The sequence below is a fragment of the Hippocampus bargibanti genome, linkage group LG05, assembly GCF_051943395.1.
Source record: "Hippocampus bargibanti isolate YZ-2025 linkage group LG05, ASM5194339v1, whole genome shotgun sequence".
In the NCBI taxonomy this organism is placed as follows: Eukaryota; Metazoa; Chordata; class Actinopteri; order Syngnathiformes; family Syngnathidae; genus Hippocampus; species Hippocampus bargibanti.
Genome location: NC_142738.1, coordinates 22,597,014 through 22,606,274, shown reverse-complemented (window position 1 = coordinate 22,606,274; position 9,261 = coordinate 22,597,014).

The following is a 9,261-nucleotide window of genomic DNA, read 5'->3' as shown; positions in this document are numbered from 1 at the left end:
AAGTTGACACAAAAAGTGGTTTGAAAACTGAACTGAATCAACCAAACAAAAAAATTAAATAAATAAAACGATGTTTCGAACATAATTCACTATATGAGTGAGGTCCCGGGATTTACCCATTCGGACCTCACTTGTCTAGTGATTCCACTCTCAAGTCCACTTCTTATTGCTTTGTTTTTTAAACAAGTTGAAGTGGGAAATGCAGTTAGGGGGACATCTAGTGTTCAAATATAACACTGGTTCTTCTCTAAACTTATCAGAAAGGGTGGTCCTCACTCCTGATGTGGAGTTACCCGGACCTCACAAAGTCGTTCAAACAGGAATGTGTGTGTGTGTGTGTGTGTGTGTGTGTGTGTGTGTGTGTGTTTACAAAGAGCCACAGGCTCCGACGGTCATGCAGCCTCAGGCGCACAGCGTGTCCCAGCACAGATCTCGGCAGGTACTTCAGCTGATCTTCCTCTTTTTGTGCACATAGCAAACATTCCAGAGGAGCAGAGGGAGGATCATCTCCATGGACACACATGCACGCAGCGAGTCCTCCATCAGGAAAATGTAACAGGAACCAGCTGTGTACACAGACTGCCTTTAATGTTGAAGACTTGAACTTTGATCGTTTTATAACCCCCAACAGAATGCGACAGTTTATTTGGATAATCATTTTGATAACCATTTTTATGAGAATAAAAACCAGCTTCACAATATGATTGGCACAAATAAACAAAAATTTAAATTAACATGTCAATGTTTTGTCATTAGATAAGTGACTAACTCAGTCTCGCTCCCCCTCGCCACGTGTGAGTAGATTGACATAACTGGCATTCTTTCAAGGCTACATAGTGCAGTGGACTTCCTGTGCATGCCTGAATAATTTCATTATAAAACACGGCACATAGGGGGAGTCACTTAGTCACCGCTGAGTGGTTACCGTTCATAAAGGGTCAATCGTGGGGGGAGGGGGTTGGGGCAACGACTAGAGGCTTTTTTTTGCATTGCGTGCCGAACATCCAAGGGCTGGTGTGCTGTGAGATCTGGCACAAAGCCTGACATTGTTCAAACCAGGGGGACAAACATAAGGTCAGGCCCTTTGGGTTTGTTCCTCAAAAGTTGCAGTCAGGCAACAGAGCAACACATTTCTCAGGCGAAAAAACAAACAAACCCTGATGTCTGAATTACAAATATTTGCCCGAAATCCTGTGTTGTTTTATAACGACAGACATTTCTGGTCGATATTTCATGCGATCTCGCAAGTTTAAGACTGAGCTTGGAGCAGGAAACACTCGAATGCATTCATCTACTGTAAATGCAGTTTTACAGTTTTGTATTTTGTGGAAGTCACAGAGCAAAATGAAAAATGATAAAGAATGTTGTGTTGAAGAGGAAGACCTAAGGACAGCTGTTGTCCAATCTTTCTCTGGAACATGCCTGCAGATTAAGGAAAACATGACTCCCTACTTATCATTCTTCCTTATATACATGTTTTTTTGCCTCATATCCCAGTTTAGTAATTCATCAAAAGTACTTTTTACATTGATGTAAATTTCACAAACAGCAAACACAATTAGGACAATATTTCTACCCATTATAATGCAGTGGCGAGCCGTGCATACCTTCAGTAGAGCTAGGTCTGAATCAATCCACAGCAGAGACTGAAAATAAAAAATGTGGTGTTATTTACTAAAGGGTCCCGTTAGCCAGGAATTAACTTGTGGAGAAAGAAATACTGTCATTAAACTGTTCCAGTCTTTACCATGAACATGGGGATTCACACCGCAGAGAAGATTGGACAACAGGATGGCGAAGCATAAATAACAACCTCATAAATCTGCAATATTATTTGCTACTTTCTGAGAAATTCTGAGCTGTGCGACCTTTCTTGATGATTTCCATTTTTTCCTGAAAAGTCCGTCTTGAAAGCGGGAACAGTAAATCTGCAACCAAAGCCATTTCTTCGCCCTCACCTAATGTGGGTTGAAAAAAACACCATTAAATCAACACAACAATGTAATTGTTGTGTTGATTTAATGGTGTTTTTGGACACTCTGACGAAGGCGGAAGTGGTCGCCGAAACCTGTCAGCTATTTGAACACCTACACTGTCTGTAAGGAAAGAATCTGCTTAATATTAGATATCAAGTAGACAGGATGAACTTAGTACAACAACAATGTAATTGCTTATGCAGCTACCTACAGATACAGTGAGCTAGCTCTGGCCAGTATGCTCTTGTTACCACCGGCTAGTAATACTACTATGATTGACTGGTGACTAGCTAGTCATAGTTTTCAAAAACTCTGGCATTCCTTCGAGGAGACCACACCTGATTATTCGCCTCACTCAGTACATTTTTAAAGGAAAAACAATGTTGTACATACATAAACCGCACCTGTCAATAAACCCCATATGCCCAAATTGATACGAGGTGTTTAGAAAGAAAGACGGTACACGGAAAAGGTTTTAATAATGTACGTCAACCTTTGTTTCAACACAGTGGCTGTTTCGCGGCAGCAATACAACAAGCAATACGGTGGCAACACAGCCCAAACAGGGCTGGTTAAAAAATCATGCCGGTAAAGTCACTGAGACATACGGCAGTAAGAGCAGCACTTGCTAAAAGGCATGGGTACAAAAACATACCAAGTCACCGAGACACAAAAGAAACACGTTAGCACTCACTAACAGGGCTAGTTACAAAAACATAGCAAGTCACTGAGAGCCATCCTCATCTTCCTCCTCCTCCTCAAAAGTTTCTCTTCCCATACGGCCGGTTTTGGTAAACAATTTCTCGCCTCTGGTTATCCAAGCCGCCCATTCAACTTGGAGGTCCACTTTAAATGCACGATTCACACGCGTAGTTACAGCCGTGTCTCATTCTTACCTTTATTGCATAAATTGGCCGCATCGTTGCATAAACCGCAGCGTTGAAAGTTTGCGACAAAAGTCGCGGTTTATAGTCCTGAAATTACGGGAATGAAAAGAAGCGAAAAGACAATTTGGAATTATTAAATAAGAATTCGTGGACAAAATATAATTAAAATCAGTCAAAATCAGTGTGATTCCGATATTTTTAGACCAGCAGAGAAGGCTTGGCAGACTCTGATTTAACCACTGTTAAAATGTATCTTGCAGTATGTATCAGTCAGCAAAAACCTGTGTCCTAGTAATCCCAAAAAGATGTGCATGAACTTGATTTGTGAGTCCTCTCCCCACACCCACTCCTTAATATGATTTAGTTGATGGTTTGCACAAAAATGAATCCCGATTAATTTCATCATGCAATTATTTCCTACTTTGTACCTAGCCTATGCGATAAAGACAGAAGAAATCTGTTGTAAGCATTGTCTAAATTAAACCTTAAACCACTATGGTGATTTAGTGAAGGGTTCTGCTGTTTTACAAAAAATCTTCTTTTACTCCCCTTTCAAACCATCTATTTTCTTAGGGCCAGAGTTACCAGCACAATTTAGTTCACTGACGAAGCTCTTCGGACAAGGAGCAAAAGGTCCAACACCCTCAAAAAAGTACAGATGACGGTTGAAGAAACCTTTTAATCGATGGAGCACTCCTGTACAACGGAGAGCCTACACAGACGAGATGTCCTGGAGAAAGTTTAAATTCTTATTGAATTGGATGTTCTCTGGGTCCTCTGGTTTCCTCCCACGTTCCAAAAACATACATGGCAGGCTGATTGAACACTCCAAATTGTCCCTTTGTGTGAGTGTGAATGGTTGTTTGTGTCTGTGTGCTCTGTGATTGGCTGGCAACCAATTCAGGGTGTCCCCCACCTAGTGCTCAAAGACAGCTACGATAGGCTCTAGCACCCCCCGCGACCCTCTGAGAATGAAGCGGACTGGAAAATGGATGGACGGATGTAAACATGAACACTTCACATAGAGAAAACAGTGTCACAAAAATCCATCTTGACATAGAGTAAATGTGCTGATGTGACAGGATTCAATAAGAAATATACTGGATTCATTTCCATGAGCACAAGAGCACAAACACAGCGTATGCAAACATCCATTCAATGGCCACTTCAAGAGAATGATGAATTCTGCTATAAGGGAAACATGCATTGTTGTCACCTTTTAAAACAGTTACTTGGTGTCTTTATGGACTGTCTCAGGTGTTCTTGTCTCTAAATAAACACAGTATAAATAACTGCAGCATTCTTGTTGGGCTCTTGTAGCACAGTTGATTATGAAATTATGTGGTGGTAGAGGTGATGAGGGCAACTCTGGCGGCAGTGCAAGGTACATCATATCCGCTCATGACCAGATTACCACTTGTTATAAAGTAGCCCAAAGTCTCAAGAGATATGTGGGCCCCCATGGTGGTGCCATTCATCGAGGCACCACTTAATCACTGAGCTTTATTTGTCGATCTGTATGCAGATGTGTGCGTGTGGCACATCACCAAATATCCCCCACCTCCACATCCACAGTCCTACTGAACAGTGGTTGAGAAGCTAATGCCAATTATCCAGTAATACTTGGAACGACTCGGCACTTTGACATAATAGGGCTTTGGTTTCCTCCCCAAAAAATGGCAGAACTTTGCCTAGTCTGGCTGCTCAAAACATAGTCTGAGGGGAGCAGTTTCTAAACTTGGCCAGGAGTCACCAACCATTTTGAAAGGAAGAGTGACTCCATGGCGATTGATTAGAGCGAAGGGATAGTAATTCAATAATTCTGAGACAACAAATTAGCTCAAATTACCTTTGACCTATTGGGAGGTTAAGCTCAGGGGATGTCATTAATATTTGTCAACTGTGGGCTTGTTAAACCCTTTGCGTATTTTTCACGATTAGACAAGACAATGAATACATATTCATTTAACAGCTCCAGCTGTCGCAAAATAGCAGTAAAAATACCTTTGATTAGACTTAATATGGGGTCTTATTGATAACACTGCATTTATATTCATCATTAAGTCAGTTATCAGATTAATGATTGCTCCAATAGTAAAGAAACAGAAAACAATCACATGGAACACCGTTTTCATAAATCTCGGCTTGTGTTCTCATTTTAAAAAGACCATTTCTTAAACACCCTGAGAAAAATTCCAATGTCCTGTTCCTGGTGAGCTGTTTTAGAACAGCCCCGTGAGCTACGCATGTGGTCCTCGCAGTCCATTTGATGCCACTGGGCACCACATTGATAACCCCTGAATTAGGCACAAGTTAAATTACAATTTAGTAAAATTTAAAATGACTCTCTCGGAGACATGTTTTTCCCACAAAATGCTAACACTATCAGTGACTCATATTCTTGTCAACACCCAAAAAATGCGGAAAATTGGCAGAAAATACTATTGCTTTCTTTTAGCATTGTTTCTTTTATTCACAGAATATGTTTATTAGTAAAACCACTTATTGTGGCTGACATTTTTTTTTTACTATTTATGACATTGGATTGACATTCATTCATTCATTCATTCATTCATTCATTCATTCATTCGTAGGTTTTGAAGTGTCAATGTTTTGCTCCCCTATGATGACACTTTCAACAGCATGGTCATTTGCATTACGTTCATCTCCATGTAAATGAGAATTAGTGTACTTATGGAAATGACCCTTGAGTTTTCTTTTTCATTCTTTTTCACAACCACATTTCATTTGTGGAATTTGTATAAAGACCTACCTGCACCTGTGCATTTCTGAACTAGCACCATGCAGTGGTTTCTGACTAAATATTAATGCTGAAGAGAAAAGTGCCAAATTCAAGGCCTCAGGCCAAGTCCGCCTCGGCACATCACTTCCTACTGCCGACAATAGACTTCATGCTTCTTTGATGGTGAGATATTGCAGGCATTTTTGTTGTTCCCCCTTTTAAAATACATGTATTAATATAATAAGAATAGCACAATTTTACTGACCTCCAATTACAGAACCAGTAATTCATCAAATTAATTTACAACACAACACATTCATGGTCTATATTGTTCGCGTCAGGCCCAAACCTCAAATGTCACAATATGGAGAATTCAATCTTTTTTCCACAAATCTATATTACTGGTCAGTCAACATGTGTGAGTGTTGTTGACAAATCATTGATCGATTGTTTTAAACAGCTTCTTCCCCCAAGCCATTAACTCTTTGAACTCTTTCAACAGTAGCCAAAATGGAACTGTATAGTGCCACTTAGCAGGTTTTTTTGACGACGATACTAGTGCAGCGTGTTCTACCGGAAACAAATTCCTTGTGTGTTCTACATACTTGGCAATAAAGATGATTCTGATTCTGATTCTGATCGATGACCCGTGTGCCCTTTTTGTCTCCGTCTGTTCTCGTCGTCCGAGTCCCTTGAGTTGAACCAATCACGTCTATTGACCTTTTGTGTCTTGTCTTCTAGTTTTTCGTTGTCCCGTCACTTAGTTTGCATTTAGTTCGCTGAGGTCTGCCCGTTTTTGTTTGGATCATTATGTGTTTGTGTGCAGCGGTCATGTTTTGTTTCCCTCATCGGTTTTTGTTATTTTTGTTTCCTGTGGATTTCAGGATTTTGTTTGTGTACTTCAGTTTGTTTTTACCATGTACAGTGTACTGCAAGTATTTTGCTCAGTTCATCCAGCTCCTCTTGCATTCCTGTTTTTTAGCGTCCTCATCTAACATTATGCAAAAGGTGACACAAATGAAAATATGGAAAATGTCATGACAAAGTGGTATTATCCAGATAATGTACATTATTATAAAAGGGCTGATTAATTATTACAAAAGTTGAAATGCTTACTCACATACTTTGCAAAAAATATTGTTATGTGTTATAATAACACACTGGCATTTAAAAATAGGCACTGCATTACTTTAGAAAGATCTAAAGCCTATGGTGTGACACCAAAGGCCGAGACTCCAAATGGCCAAAAATATACATCAAAAGGAAACTAAACATACCCCAAACTTGAAAGAAGATACACATACTATATGATACAATGAAAAAAAAACCACTCTAAATATTGTCTAAATATGGTACATTACAGTTGCTCAACCCAGCTAGTGGATTAATGCGGAAATGGACGGACCCCTTCCCCCCCCCCCCCCCCCCCCCAAAAAAAAAAAAAAACAAAACAAAACAAAGAACAAACAGCCATAAGCCCTAAATTTGAATTAGACTCAGAGCCTTAAGACATAAATTGGCGTTGAAATGCTTGTTTGACAGACTTTATGGGTTTTGTGATTTGCTCAGTTTGCTGTGACAAAGTCATATAGGCTTTGTGCCAGACATGCCTCAAGTGCCGGGGGAATCAATATATAGAAGGACACAAGGACGTGTGACGACAAAATTCTTCGACCCTGCTGAAAAAGCATATTCCTCTGGGCTGTCTTGATCCCTTGCTCTGCTGGCTTCAGAGTATAACCTATCCAAGGTAATGCTCTTGAATTATAGTATCCACTGACAGTGCCGGAACTCTGTAATTTGGTCATTTGCATGTAAATTGTGTGTTTGTGACACCATCACAGTCTGTTGTGATGCAGCACGGCTTTCTATGCCCGACAATGTTGGACTTCCACACGAGAATGACCGAAGCTGTGGGAAGACGTTAGAAGAGCCAAGAGCCAGTCGAGAATGAGTATAAATAGAGAAGCAGGGGGCACTCAACCATGCAGCGATGAGGACAGACATTAATGGTAGCTGTTTAGGGTCGGCGGCGGCATCTTTCCCTCAATATCAGTGGGAAAATGCAACAGATCGCCTGAGGCAAACAAGAAGAGGCTTATTGCTAACGCCACAGTTTCATTGTCATAGGAAAACGATGGAACATGCCTTGCAGAAGGCGAGGGACCACAATAGACTGTGGGTAATGTCATAATAGTGGCACGGTAATCCAAATATAGCTTCATGAAGCTGATGCAAGTTGATGAATATTCAGCTTTGGCTTGAGTGCAAAAACAGACCATAAACTACAGTTGCTGTAGCCTGCAAGTCTCTGAGGGGAAACAAGAGAAGTACTTTGTTTATAAAGGTCAACAAGTTGGCCAAAAATCCTGCTCGTTCTGAAGTAATTCATTACCTTTGTAAATATCAAGGTTACAATGTCCCTTGACAATGATGGCCCATTTTGAGTCGGAGAAAATAAAACATTGGGTGTTGTCCCTGTCACCATCCTAAAACTTTGAACACTACATTTTTTTTTAGCCCTGCATCGTTTCTTTTGTATTCCAGGCAGCTCCAACTCTCACTCTCCTCACCTCTTTTGGCACATTAAATAAAGTGGTGCCAGCAAAATAAGTCAAAACTTCAAAGCATCTCCACAAAGCAATAAATAACCTTTCAGAAGCTGAATCCCGTTCTTTTATGCATTCCATGGCTATTTGTAAGATTTCACCGTCATCATAATTTCTCTGACCCAATAAAAATAAGTGTGGAACAACAATCACACAGGCATCACACATTCAGGAATATCCAGTGATTTCTCAAGATGTTTAAATACAAATGAAATGAGTTACTATTTTGTTTGTGTTTTTCTCAGACTTGACAGCAAAAAAAAAAAAAAAAGAAATGCAAGTGACGTATGGTGGCAGTGAACTCAATTCAACTCACTCCACAAGCTGCAGCTAAGCTGATAATGCACAATTCTTCTTCAAAAAACAATGCCACATGCGTTTTACTACCATATGACATTCATTGTCATATGGTAGTAAAACACATTGTCTCTTTAATCGAAACACTTTAACTCTGCCTTACAAAAGCCCACTTAGCTTAATGCTAACAAATAACGCAAGACACCAAAAACATGGGCTGATCGATGATAATAATAATAATAATAATAATAATAATAATAATAATAATAATAATAATAATAATAAATTTCATTTATAAGCGCCTTTCAAATTTCTATATGGCAGTGTCATAATGCTTTAAACTTTTTAAAGGTTGGAGTTGGCAGTTTTCCAGTTACGAGCAAGATTTATATGTATTGTCACCATTCATTTATGTATGGCAAGATGAATTCTGATGCATGTTTTATAAGTTATGTGTGTTATCACAAAATAAATTAAAGTAGCATCTCAATGCAGCTGTGTATGTTCAAAAGTATTGGGTTAACAATAGTTTGATTTGGATGACCAGTCATTTTGACAGAGTAAAATAGTAAGGCGCAGACACACCCCAGGAATGGGATTTGGCAAGGAAAAAAAAAAGAAAAAGCAAAGCCAATTTCCATGATATTTTTAAGTGCTTACATTTGAGCAATGGTGGGCCGTCAGAGCCAGCAAGGCCTTCTCTGCTGGCCTAACATCATCAGACATCATTATGATAATTATAATAAAAG